This window comes from Phaenicophaeus curvirostris, chromosome 15, assembly GCF_032191515.1.
Source record: "Phaenicophaeus curvirostris isolate KB17595 chromosome 15, BPBGC_Pcur_1.0, whole genome shotgun sequence".
NCBI classification, from domain to species: Eukaryota; Metazoa; Chordata; class Aves; order Cuculiformes; family Cuculidae; genus Phaenicophaeus; species Phaenicophaeus curvirostris.
In genome coordinates, this window is record NC_091406.1 from 2,381,495 (window position 1) to 2,393,913 (window position 12,419).

The 12,419-nt window shown below is 43.7% G+C and overlaps 1 protein-coding gene across 4 annotated transcripts in view; it reads right to left on the minus strand.

Moving 5' to 3' along the window:
• FSTL4 (follistatin like 4) overlaps window positions 1–12,419 on the minus strand; it is a 214,981-nt gene that overhangs the window by 132,099 nt on the left and 70,463 nt on the right. The gene's annotated exons all lie outside the window — the stretch shown is intronic.

The window sequence follows — 12,419 nt, forward strand, 5'->3', positions numbered from 1 at the left end:
TCAATTATCTTTCAGATGTGTTCCAGCACAAATGCAGCCAAAATCTCATGAGGTTTATGTCTTAATAGCCTTTTACTTCCTCGATGCGGTATAGCTTCAGCAAGATTTTCTGCCAGTTTGTTCGGCCCTAACAAGCTATTTTACCATTAAAACAACATGTCCAGGACTTTAAAACAACAACACAATGTGTCCAGGACTACTAAACATCTTCCACAAGACCTTATTTTACAGTGACTCCAAGAATGACAATGCCAGATTACAAGTCCCAGACAGATGTTATCCAGATGTGCCGAGCATCTCACGTATATGTTGGATGCAGACTACTTCTTCCAAAATGCTATCCAAGTTGTACCTGCTGCGTATAGATAGGCTGACCCCTGAGTTTCTGCTTCTGGGAAACTATTTTCATGAATAACTTTCCCCAGAAAACAGCTACATATCTTAAATACTTACAGCCGGGTGAAGAATAAAGTCTGATGATAACCATGGTATGGAACAAATGGGAAAGTAATGGGAAGTCACGGATGGAGAGGTGCAGCACTGTGAGTGTGATGTCTCCGCTGCTCACCCGTGCTCCAGGTACCAGGCAGCTGAGCACACTGCAGGAAAACCATCCGGCAGCAGAAACCTGCAGCCGATCAAGGGCTTCAGCGGCCTGACATTTGGTTAACACCAATTGCTCCATTCTCAGGACAGAAAGGACAAACGCAGGAGGGTGATGCCAGCAGAGCAGGAGCAGCCACATGGTGCCACATGAACACAAACAAGGGTTGCTCTACATTTTATGCTCTAAATAGGAAATATTCCTTACTCCAACCTCTTTTCCCCAAGTGCCAACTCGCCAATGGCATCGAGCCCACAGGAAAGAACAACTCACTCACTGTGATGCCCCCCTACAGCTTAAACCACGGAGCATTTGGGATGACAGAACAGAAAACTCTACCCCTCTTTGCCCCTGAGGCCCCTGTCCAGAAGGATCTGAGCATTCAGTGCCCACCCCACAGTCATAGAATCACAGAATCACCAGGTTGGAAGAGACCCACTGGATCATTGAGTCCAATCATTCCACAGCCACAGCCTTTTGCACAGCTCACGGCGACTTTCCAGCACCTGGAGTCCTTGAGCTGAGTGGGTGTTCACAGCACTTGATTTTTTATTTTTTCCCTCTGCATTATTCTAGAATTCAAGCATAAATACTTGAGCATTCGCCATGGGAAAACAGCGCTGTGGTAATTTTCTTTCAGACTGTTTTACAGCTCAAGCCAGAAGAACGCAGTAGAACCCCAGAGTCCAGCTACTCTTTTAAAAACCCTCACATTGCATGGGACACCTCAAAGAAAAATGTTTGTTCCTAAGAATCTCCTCCAGAAGAGCCTGAGCATAGCTCTAATCATAGAATCATTAAGGCTGGAAAAGACCACCAAGATCACCACCTCCAAAACAAGGCCAAATATCAGAGGTTCCTGCAAGTCCACAGGAGATGTGCTATTGCTGCCAGTTCCCCTGCAAGACACCAGATGTTATGGTGAGGGGTAACCATTGACAGCCGGTCCAGCTGTCTGTCAGCCTTTGGTTGAGTTTGTTCACAGGCAGATTTTGAGAATCACATTTCCAAACAAGATTTACACTTTAATTAGCTACGCCAGCCTTCCCAGAGGAGTATTAAAGATGGGGCTTCCACACAAGTCACTACAAATACAAAGTTAAATCTGGTTTTCTGCATCCTGGCATTCGGCACTGTGGTTTCCACTGGAAAACCTCTGGTGAGATCTACTGGCATTGGAGAAGGGCCCCCAGAATTGACCTCTGCCTGCAGGGTCCTGCACGTACCCCAACCCCACGGCAGCACCAGGGCATAGACGCCTCCTCCACACCCCACCATGAAACCTCCTGTGAGCTGCTGCCTTAAAACAGCACAGAGGCAATGATGCTGCTACTGCAAAGTCTTGCCTGAGCTCTAATAGCAAAACAAAATCTTTGCATTTATTTTGGATGTGCTCAAATGCTTTCCCGTGAGTTTTCTACACCTTGACCACAACCCTCTGAGCATGATAAATAAATAAAACCCCCCTAAAATTTCAGCTATTACTCTGAAATAATTTAAAAAGAACAATTCCTCATATTATTCCTGAAAAACAGCAGCCTTTGCTCAACACTCTCAACTAAACTGCCAAGGGAGGATGGAACAGAACTCTGACAGACCTCGACAGGAGATTACAGTCATTGTGAGAAGACAAACACCACGCATTTTACACAGCCAACCTCTTACAGGTGACCCACCCTTCGTTTAGCCCATTGGGCTCTTTTCAGTGAAAACAACCCTCACTCAAAATGAAAACAAATGTCTTTCTTTGGACTTGCCACACCAATAGGCTTTTTACTACAAAGATTACATTTAAATACAATTGTAAGCAAGCAAGTTTCTCACATTGTGGGGTTCTTTCCCCTTCTGTATTTTTAACTGAAGGAGCAGAACAGGAACAAGCTGTGGTTTTCTCCACCCCACGTGTCCATTACCATGGGGATGGTTTTGTTCATTACAACTTGAGGAGGATGCAATTGCATTTACAAAACTGTAATATTTCCTTTACTTTCCAGACCCCTGAATCCGAACATGTAACAACTCTTTATGCAAGTACAGCAGCCAGACAGGTTTCAAAACCTTCTGTCCCCTTCGCCAATGACACCACAACTCCACGCTTGTACACATTATGCACCACGATCACATCTCTACTGACCGCTACCTGTTGCATCCTTGCACAGGCACAGGGATTATGTTCAATAACCTCAGCCAGTCTGTGCCCCTCCTTCACCCCTGCAAAATCTACAGGAAAAACAGCCCACGCCATGGGATTTTCCAGGGACAGGGAGCCCAGAATTGAGTTGATTTAACAAAAGCTCTGAGAGTAATTTCCATGACCTTGAGAAAGTCACTGGCTCTCTTCTAGACTTCAATTCCTCCTCTGTAATGGGAGGATTACTATTTTCCTGGCATGTAGGGGTGTTGCAAGGTCTAATTCATTAATCTTTATAAAGCATTCCAGGTCACTTTGATGGAAAATACAAAATATTATCAGTAAAAGCCTCCTATTTAAATCTCACCTGGAAACCTTCCTCTTACTCCTTAATTTGTGATTGATCCCCACTCAATTAGAGGTAATGGGATTTACATGTACACTCCAGCAGCGGAACAGACCCCACAGGAAGGGGTCAGCAAGTGTCGATGTTAATTCATGTGTAGTAGCCCGGCGATCGCTACCTGCAACTCAATGAGCCACAGTTGGATGCCGCACACTGACCACCCAAAGCAGGGCTGGGCGAAGGGATGGGGCACAATCTCCCCCTCCCCAGCACCCATCCCTACACAAACACCCTAATAGTTGCATTTCTAATTATCAATGCAGTTTACAATTGAAAAATCCTCTCTGTAACCCAGCTTTTTACCAAAAAGCCCAAAGTTCCTACTCAAAAAGCCTTGGAATCACTAGCAGACAGACCAGATTTGCAGATCAGTCATTAGTTCACTATGCCAAGTTGCACCGTTGGTGGAAACAGTCACATTTCACATGGCTGAGGGAAGGCAGATAACCTCACTGCCAGCACTTTATGCACCTCCAACGAGAAAACGGCTTCAATATTATATGCAAAAAAGCAATGGGGAATTACACAGGGCTTTATCAGTACCTCATGCCGCAAAGGGCTGGCAGAGTGCTTAGTTTAAACAGCATTCCTCTGACTTTATGACACCTCCTGTAGCATTCCACCCTCTAAGAACATATTAGCAAAAAGCGCCTGTTAAATCTGAGAGCAGAGAGGCAGGAAAGGAGCAAAGGCTGGTGGAAGCTGCACTGGCTTTTTTCCTTGCAGCCACTTAACTGAACGCGCCGCATCCAGCCTGTTGGTATTCCTCAGCACTCACAATTTCAATTTGCTCCATGGACTTTTATACTGAGCACCCAGAAAAATTAGCATTTGTGCTGAAGAGCTTTTAATCAACTGTTCTCAAGTGTCAGTCCTTTTTATCTCTAAAGCATTTCTAGTTCTCCTTGCCTGAGTCTTTCCTAGCCCTAAAATTTATTCTGTATGTTTGTTTTCCTCCGTTTAGTTCCCAGCACCCTTTACCACGATCTAATCATGTTAATCTCTAATATTCATCTCTACCTTTCAACCTTTTCAGTTTTCACTTTAAAGCAAACTCTTGTTCTCTCTCAGGATTTGTTGTGGAGGGTTTTTTGTTGGTTTTTGTTTGATTGCTTTTGTGTGTGTGTTTGGTTTGAGGGGTAAGTCGTTTTGAACATTGCCAACAGGTTGGTTACCTCAGCTTCTTGCTATGCAAACACTGCCTGGGCACATGCCCTGCATGACACTCCCTGAGGGATGGTCCTCCCCATGAGCACCCCTCTGGAAATTGCATTCTGAAATTTATAGCTCAACACAACAGTATTTTCATAACATTTGACACACGAGAAATCCTCCAAATTACTGCAGAAGCAACAGAAGAGCTGAAAATAAATCACAGAATGGTTTGGCTTGGAAGGAACTTTCAAGATCATCCAGTTCCACCCTCTGCCATGGCAACAACATTTGGAGGGGGGAACAGGTAAACTTTTGAGCAGCCAAGCTCTTTGCAGGACTATGAGAGAACTAGCAATGCAGAGGCTGTAAATGTCACTTTTTAATTGTGACTGTGTGAAGTCACGCCCCACTTTGCTGGCATTTCTCCAGTTTATTCACCACCTGGAGTGGTTTGGAAAATTGCTGACAGAACTGTGGGAGCCAATATTAAATTCAACAAAATACGAAAAGCTTTCCTTACTGTTTCCTACACAGGGCTCTTCAATATTTAAACATAGTTTAATCTCCCAGTTTCACGTACAATAATTATTAACCTGATTTGCAGGGAAAAGTGAGATGGACACTGAGTCCAGCCTGCCACCAACTCACAATCATGTCTCAGATGCAAACAGCCCCCCAAAAATAGGTAAAAATGAATGACAAGCATCCCATGACATCCTGAGTGTTGTAGGCAGCAGTACTAAAGTTTGCATAAGAACTCCAACTGGTAAATGCAAGCCACATCCCTGTGCCTCTTCCCATATCCTTTACTCTGATTCCCCACCCTCCTCTGCCCTCTTCCTCTGCTTTCATTCCCCATCACAACTGCTGAGGCAATGCATCAAAAGAAGCTTTGTTATTACCACTCAGCTTTCCTGAAGTCACTGCAGTGAAGGTTTACCAGTGTCAGGCTTTGAGCCAGCTGAGCAGGTGCCCCCCTAAAGAATAATAAGCTGCATCTCTTTCCTGTGCCCTCAACACCATCAAGCTGCATCTCCGGATGCTTTAAATGGAGACTGTCTCATGCTACTACTGCCTTCGTCCATGCCACTGAGTTCTAGGCTGTGGTTTTCTACTTTCAATGTATAAACATTAAACCTCTTTCTTAACCACCTATAATACCCTCCTTTATGTTCATGCAAAGCCGAGATTCCCAAACAGTACTTGATGCTAGCGCGGTCCTCCAGAGAGGTGAACAGGCTAAATATTTCATCAGCTGTGCACTTCAGTAGCTGCAATTCAACCACTAAAGCCTAAATTACAAGGGAGGAAGAAACTAGAAAGAAGGATCTTGATTTTTGTCCTTTTTTAAGATGCTAATGCTGCAGAAATATCCTTGAATTCCTTTGTTCAACAGTTGATGCATGAAGCTGTTTGGTTTTATAGGAGATCCTACAGCCATACATGTCAAGACTGGCAGCTGGACAAGATTAATAGACTGGTCTTTAAATAAGATGAAACAGACAACAGCCACCAAATAAACTGTTCAGATGGGCTCCAGTCACGACCGCTGTAAAAAACAAACTTGCCACAATTTCATATTAAAACCAAAAGGCCACATTAGAGTCACTCCTGCACTACCCAAACAACCATTGCCTCAAAGTACAGCTATAAAAACCCTGGGAATGCTGCATAGGGATCACTTCAGGTAACACCCCTTTTCCCACTAGCTTCATCCCTGGTACGTTTTCCCTCATTTCAGCTTTACCAACCCAATCCGAAATCTGTCATCAGTGCATGTAGAGTCCCAGCATCAGGCAAACAGATTTGGTCTTGGCAAAGCAGATGCAGCCAATGGCACCGCTGAGAGGACTTGGAGTGGACATAACTCAGCTTCTGACTATTTCAAATTTATTGTCTGTTCCAGTGTTCCAGTCTCATTTTCCTTTGAGCCTGTTGGGCTGGCACTACGGCCACGAGGTCCTCAGCAACGGTTTCCTATTTCTCATATGTATTAGGCTTCAAAGCCTTTTTTATTTTTTTTCCCCTTTCCCCATTATTTTCCAGTTCTTACATGCATTTCTTCTTTAGGGATTTTGTGGGATTTCTTTAGTACCTTTGCTAATTTTGATGCTTTTTCTTATGTGTAAACTTTCCACGCTCTTTTACTATTGTCACTTAATTTCAGTGAAAGTCCAACTGTAACAGGGAGAGTTTCACAACAGACTCTTAAAAAAGCAAGATTTCCCTCCCATGAATTTCAGCAATGCATACAAGTGGAAACACTTTTAGGGACTCTAGACACACTCCCACAGAATTCCTATTACCAAAGCTGGAAGCAGACTGTTTCATGTTCACATCCTCACAAAAGTCAATGGAATTTCTAAAATTTACCTCACAGGCTGATGTCTGTTTATGCGGAGTTCAGCTGTCAGTCACATTTAAGAGGATTCAGTTCAAAAAGCCAGGTAAAATTGCTCCCTCTCCAAAAGACTCGGGGAGGGAGCTGAAAAAGCAGCATGGAAATAGTAAGGAATCCCTTTGATATTCAGCCATAGAATCACTCGGTTGGAAAAGACCTTTGAGATCATCGAGTTCAATCATACCTGTCCACTACTAAACCACATCCCTGAGAACCTAATCTGCCCATCTTTTAGGGGCTGGGCAGGGATGGGGACTCCACAACCAACCTGGGCAGTAACTCCAGTGCCTGAGAATCCTTTCTGTGAAGAAAAGTTTCCCAATGCCTAATCTGATCCTACCCTGGTGCAACTTGAAACCATTTCCTCTCATCCTATCACCCATCACTTGGGAGAAGAGACCAACACACACCTTGCTCCTTTCACACAGCTGTAGACAGTGAAGAGGTCTCCCCTCAGCCTCCTTTTCTCCAGGCTGAACAACCCCTGGCCCCTCAGCTGCCTCTCATAAGACTTGTTCTCCAGCCCCTTCACCAGCTTTATTGCCCTTCTCTGGACACGCTCCAGTACCTGAAGTCCTGAAGTATTCAGTTCAGTGAGAGCAGTATCAGCTGTATTGAGAGCAAACACATATTTCCATTATATATAGCATTTATCTCTCTCTCTCTCTAACATTGAAACTCTTAATATATTTACATTGGACACTGAAAAGCTCATTATAGGCCAGACCTACATGTCGAAGACCCCAGCATCCTCCTCAGAGGGATTAATTGCGTGCCTCCTGACAGCTCTAAATCTCTCTCACGACCACTGAAGCAGCCTGTCAGCAGTGCTGCAATGTTAAATCGGCAAATATTAATTGCCAGCTGGGAAATCTGCCATTAGTTCACACTCAGAATTTTCCCAGCTGGAAAAATAGAGTGTTAAATGGAGCAGATTTCTTCGCAGCCTGCGAAGCAGCCGATGGAGCGGATTTGCCTGTTTTGTAACCACTAAATGAGCAAAACACTCAACACCTTCTTAGAGATGTTTTGAAACGCTATTCTTTAGAACAAATTACTTCTGGAAGGAACAAAGCACCAAACTAACACGTGGACAACAAAGTATAGAGGAAATAAACCACCACCACCTGAGGCTGAATTCATATCTACTCGAGATGACTGCAGCGATACATCGCACCAGTTATTACAATGCTTGAGGTTTTTTTCCAAGTTTGTAATTTATTTACCTTCAAGCATAGAAAATTTTCTGTCAACATGCAGAAGATTATCATTTTCCGTAATTAGAAAGAAACTTTTTGAGAACTTGAGGAAAGATAGATGAGAAGTTGAATATAAAAGATTCCACTTAGGCCATGAAATTGTAAGATTATGGGATTGATAAGGGTTGGAAGAAGCCTCAGCATTTAAACATTTAGTTCAGGGTCAGACTGGGTCACTCGGGGCTGTTCACAGCCAGGTCTTGAAAGCCCTCCGAGATGGAGGTGATGCCTCCACTTGACCATCTCCAAAGGAGAACCTCTCGTTTCAGCTTTCCCCCTTCTTTTTTTCTCCCACCACACAGCCTCATGCAGAGCTGGGCTGTCCTCTACACTATATGAGCATAAATGTATTGAGATAGGTTGTTCTCTTTTGGTGTTCATACAAGCTTGCGCACATACGTGTACATGCACACACACCTTAGCACACAGGCACGTGCATGTTGGAAGACATAAATTCGTAGTATGACATGTTCACAGAACCATTTGAGACCATAGAGTCCAACCATACCTGTACCTGTCCACTGCTAAACCACATCCCTGAGTACCTCATCAACCTGTCTTTTAAATCACTCCAGCGATGGAGACTCAACCACCTCCTCCCCGGGCAGCGAAATGTTCTGAACAACAGCGAAAGTCTCTAAACCAGCAGAGTCATGTATGTAACAAAAGAGAAAGGTGGTTTTACGTGGGGATTTCTTTCTAAATTCTGTACAAAAATACTATTATGGGGCAAAAATTGACCTTGTGCGAGGGGTAAAATTACTCTCAGGTATTTGCTTAAAAGAAAGAAAAAATATTTTAACCGATGAGACCAAATTATGGAAAAAATTGCTACTGACATTTCAGGAGCCACTGTATGGAGTAGGAGAACATGACTACAATACCAGACACAAACGTGCCTTTATAGCGCCCCATCCTTCCACATAAAATTCTGTCAGAGCTTATAAAATTAGAGCTTTAGTAGAAGCCGGATTGAATCAAAAAAATAAGGATAAAGTAATCAGTGCAGGTAGACTGCATTTACATAATGGAAAGTTCAAGAATTTGGTCAAGTAAGTTGGTTTAAATTCATTTCAGAGCACAAAATAAATCTGACCAGCTGCAGCACAAAGCCGCTACACAGCCCAGCAAGAAAAGCTGAGCTTTTGATAAAAAAGCCAATACACCTGGATAAAAGGAGGATGTTGGAACTGGAGAAAATAAGGAATGAGCTTGGCCAAGCAATGCAGCTACCTTCCTTGAGGAGGGGCTTGGCTGATGCAGGGGAGCTTTAAGGCTGCTGATCTTGCAGAAAAGAGTGAGGAAGGAAAGAAAAAAGGGAAAAAAAAAATCACTTCTAAATCCTGAAAATGGAAAAGCATAGCTTTAAACAGGAAGAATTTCTCTAATGTATGCACGCTTCTAGAGAAATGCATTGCTCTGATGGTCCTGGGGAAAGGAGAAAGGAAAGGGAAGAAAAACCATGGAGTGGTGCAGGTGCTGCTTCCGCTGGCCAAAAAATGCAAGAAAAATGAGTGATGGGACTGAGTGGGTGTAAAACAGCAAAAGGACAGAAAAATTAACAGAAGTGGAAAAAAGGGGAGTACTGTTACCAGAAAACAAAGCATAGCCTAAATCACTGTGCTAAAATGATATAGATTAATTATCCAAGCATTTATTTGAACAGGAATGTTTCCAGGCCAACTGCTCATTTTGGACATCTGTGGGACAATTGTCATTATGAGAGCAGATCTCTTTCCAGCTTTCATGGATATTGGGAGTGCTTTTAGGGAGGAAAAACTTCTTTCTTCTACTCTCTGGCAAATTGCAAAGGCATTTTCTCATCATGCATTCTGTTACCCAGTCAGAATCACCAACAATCCAATCAAAAGATGGTGGAAACGCACAAACCGGTGAAAATACATAAAACCAAACCCACTAGTCTTAACTAGAACACTCTCAGACACACATATTAATTTCAAACAACGTCATGGGGAAATCTGGATGTTTGAACACACAAGACTCTTTGAGTCTCAAGGTTTCAGGGCATCATTTCATTCCAGGCTGGGCTAAGGAGAAATTGGTCATTTCCCCAGAGCCAAATTCTCTTCTGCTCACGCTAGCACAGAAAGAAACGATAGTGAGGTTGCACAAATCAAGCAGGGCTGCTTGTCATGCACGAGTATTTGCTGTACACCAGTGTTTACAAAGCACATCACGTGTGATGAATATCTTAAAAGACCTAAAAAATCCTTTCCCAAAATACACAAAGGAAAATGAGATCGTTGCTGTTTGTTATCAGTTTAATGTGGATAGACCTAGCTCAGTCACCGACACGGAATTGGAGTACTTGATCTCTGTCACACCTTGAGCCCATCCAGTTTGCACTGAGTACTGGGTAAACTGGCAGAGCACACAGATGCGATCTGCAGTGCCCCTCAGTGCTACGTGGAGGCTCAACTCTTAATTGAAGAAGGCAACTGAGGCAAAAAAAAAAGCATGAAGCAGCCCACTCATCAGCCTAATTGCACTCAAATAATTAAACTATCTACTTGACAGAAAACAAATAGAAAGCACACGAGTACTGACAGCCGTGCACCTGATATCCAGCTGAACACCAAGCACATTTAAGATTTTTCTCCAGTCATTAAGTCTTACACTTTATGTTACATTTATAATGTTGCTTATAAACCTGTAGCTTAATTGCTTACTACACATTTCTATTTAAAAGAAAACTCCATCATTCTTGAGCAGTTAAAGTCACTTGGTCTGTTTAGCCTGGAGAAGCAGAGACTGGGGGGAGACCTCATCCCAGTTTACAGCTTCCTCCCAAGGGGAGGAGGAGCACGTGCTGGTCTCTTCTCTCTAGACCCAAGGGAATGGCAGGAAGATGCCCGGAGTGGATTAGGTTGGACATTAGGAGAAGGTTCTTCACCCAGAGGGTGGTGGAGCACTGGAACATCTCCCAGGGAAGCAGTTGGGGCATCAAGCCTAACAATATTCCAGCAACACTTGGACAGGCAGGTGGTGTGAGTGCTGGGGTGTCCTCTGCAGGAACAGGAGCTGGACTCGATGACCCTTGTGGGTCCCCTACAACTCAGGACATTCTATGACTGATTTACAAACAGAAGACTAAAGCAGAACGAGACACAGAAGGTTACCAAGGAACAGAATGGCAGAAACGAGGGCTGAAGCCAAATATTTCTATGGAGTCTCACTCTGTGGGATTATTCCCCCGTTTAAGGTAAACTTTTCTACATTTTATCTCTGCAGACAGTGGTGTGAAGCACTTTTATTTATTTATGTGGGAAGAGAAGCGAGTTTGTTTCTTCCCTTCCATAAAGCTGCTATTCTGCTGAAAAGCAGATTTAAGTGCTGCTCCATGGCAAGAGTTTAAGGGTTACTTTAAACTGGGACACAAAACTACTACTTTCTGACATCATTTCATGGTGTGTTCAGGAAAGTATTCAAGCGTGACATTGTATCATTAGGTATAATACAGCCATTGCAGAGGCACTGATTACTGCAATGAGAACTCATTTTCTTTAACACTATATGCGATAAGGAATGAATAAAAACCCAGGCCAGAAGCATCATTGTAAAAAGGTAGAGGAATAAAAACCATCTCAAGTCATCTTTTGGGGAGCCAGGGGAAGAAAACTCGTGGCATCAAGTGGGGCCAGGGGGTTGCTGAGCACCTCTGAAATAAAGCTCTGTATTTCCCCCTTTCTTTGGGAGGTTTCTCATGCTACAGTCCCATCTGCATCTCATTCAGGGATGGAGGCAGTTTCCAGCCAGATCCATGGCCTCATCTGACTCAACACCCTGAGGTAGAAACACCAGCGCTCGGAGCAAGGCCAGAGCATCCTTTTCAGATGTGACAAGCAAAAATGCCTCTTTACCTTGATCTGCTCGCGTGCTGTCCCTCCAAATATGCCTTTAGATGACCCCATTGCACAATTAACTACACAGTCTATCAATCCTAGGCCTAACTACCTGCTTTGCTAAACGTAGAGTGTGCCCACGACAAGCTATCGCAGCTCAGCTGGTGCTCAGAGTCAATCCTTGGCCAGCTCCTCTGTCCCATCCATCCACAGCCAGATCCCCAGAATAAATGAGACTTTGCAATACTGAGCAAAGTGGTGCCCAGATAGCCCAGGTCACATTGGGATGGTCAGTCTCTGGGCCTCCTCTGGGGCACAAGTAATGCCATTCTAACTCCAAAGGGTATCATGGGGATATATTAATAAGACTTATCAAATGGGGTCCTGCTTCTTAGGCAATTCTAGCATCATGCATTTGCATGTGTTAGTAAAGGAAAACTTGTCACGGACAGCTCTGTATACAGCCAAGCTCCTTCGGGGCTCAAGTACCCAGTGAGCTGGAGATAAAGGAATTATTTTCATATTTGATCACGTAAATGTCACTGGATGTATTAGCAAAAACTTGCTCAAACCTTCCTGTAGGTATATGGAGTCATATTT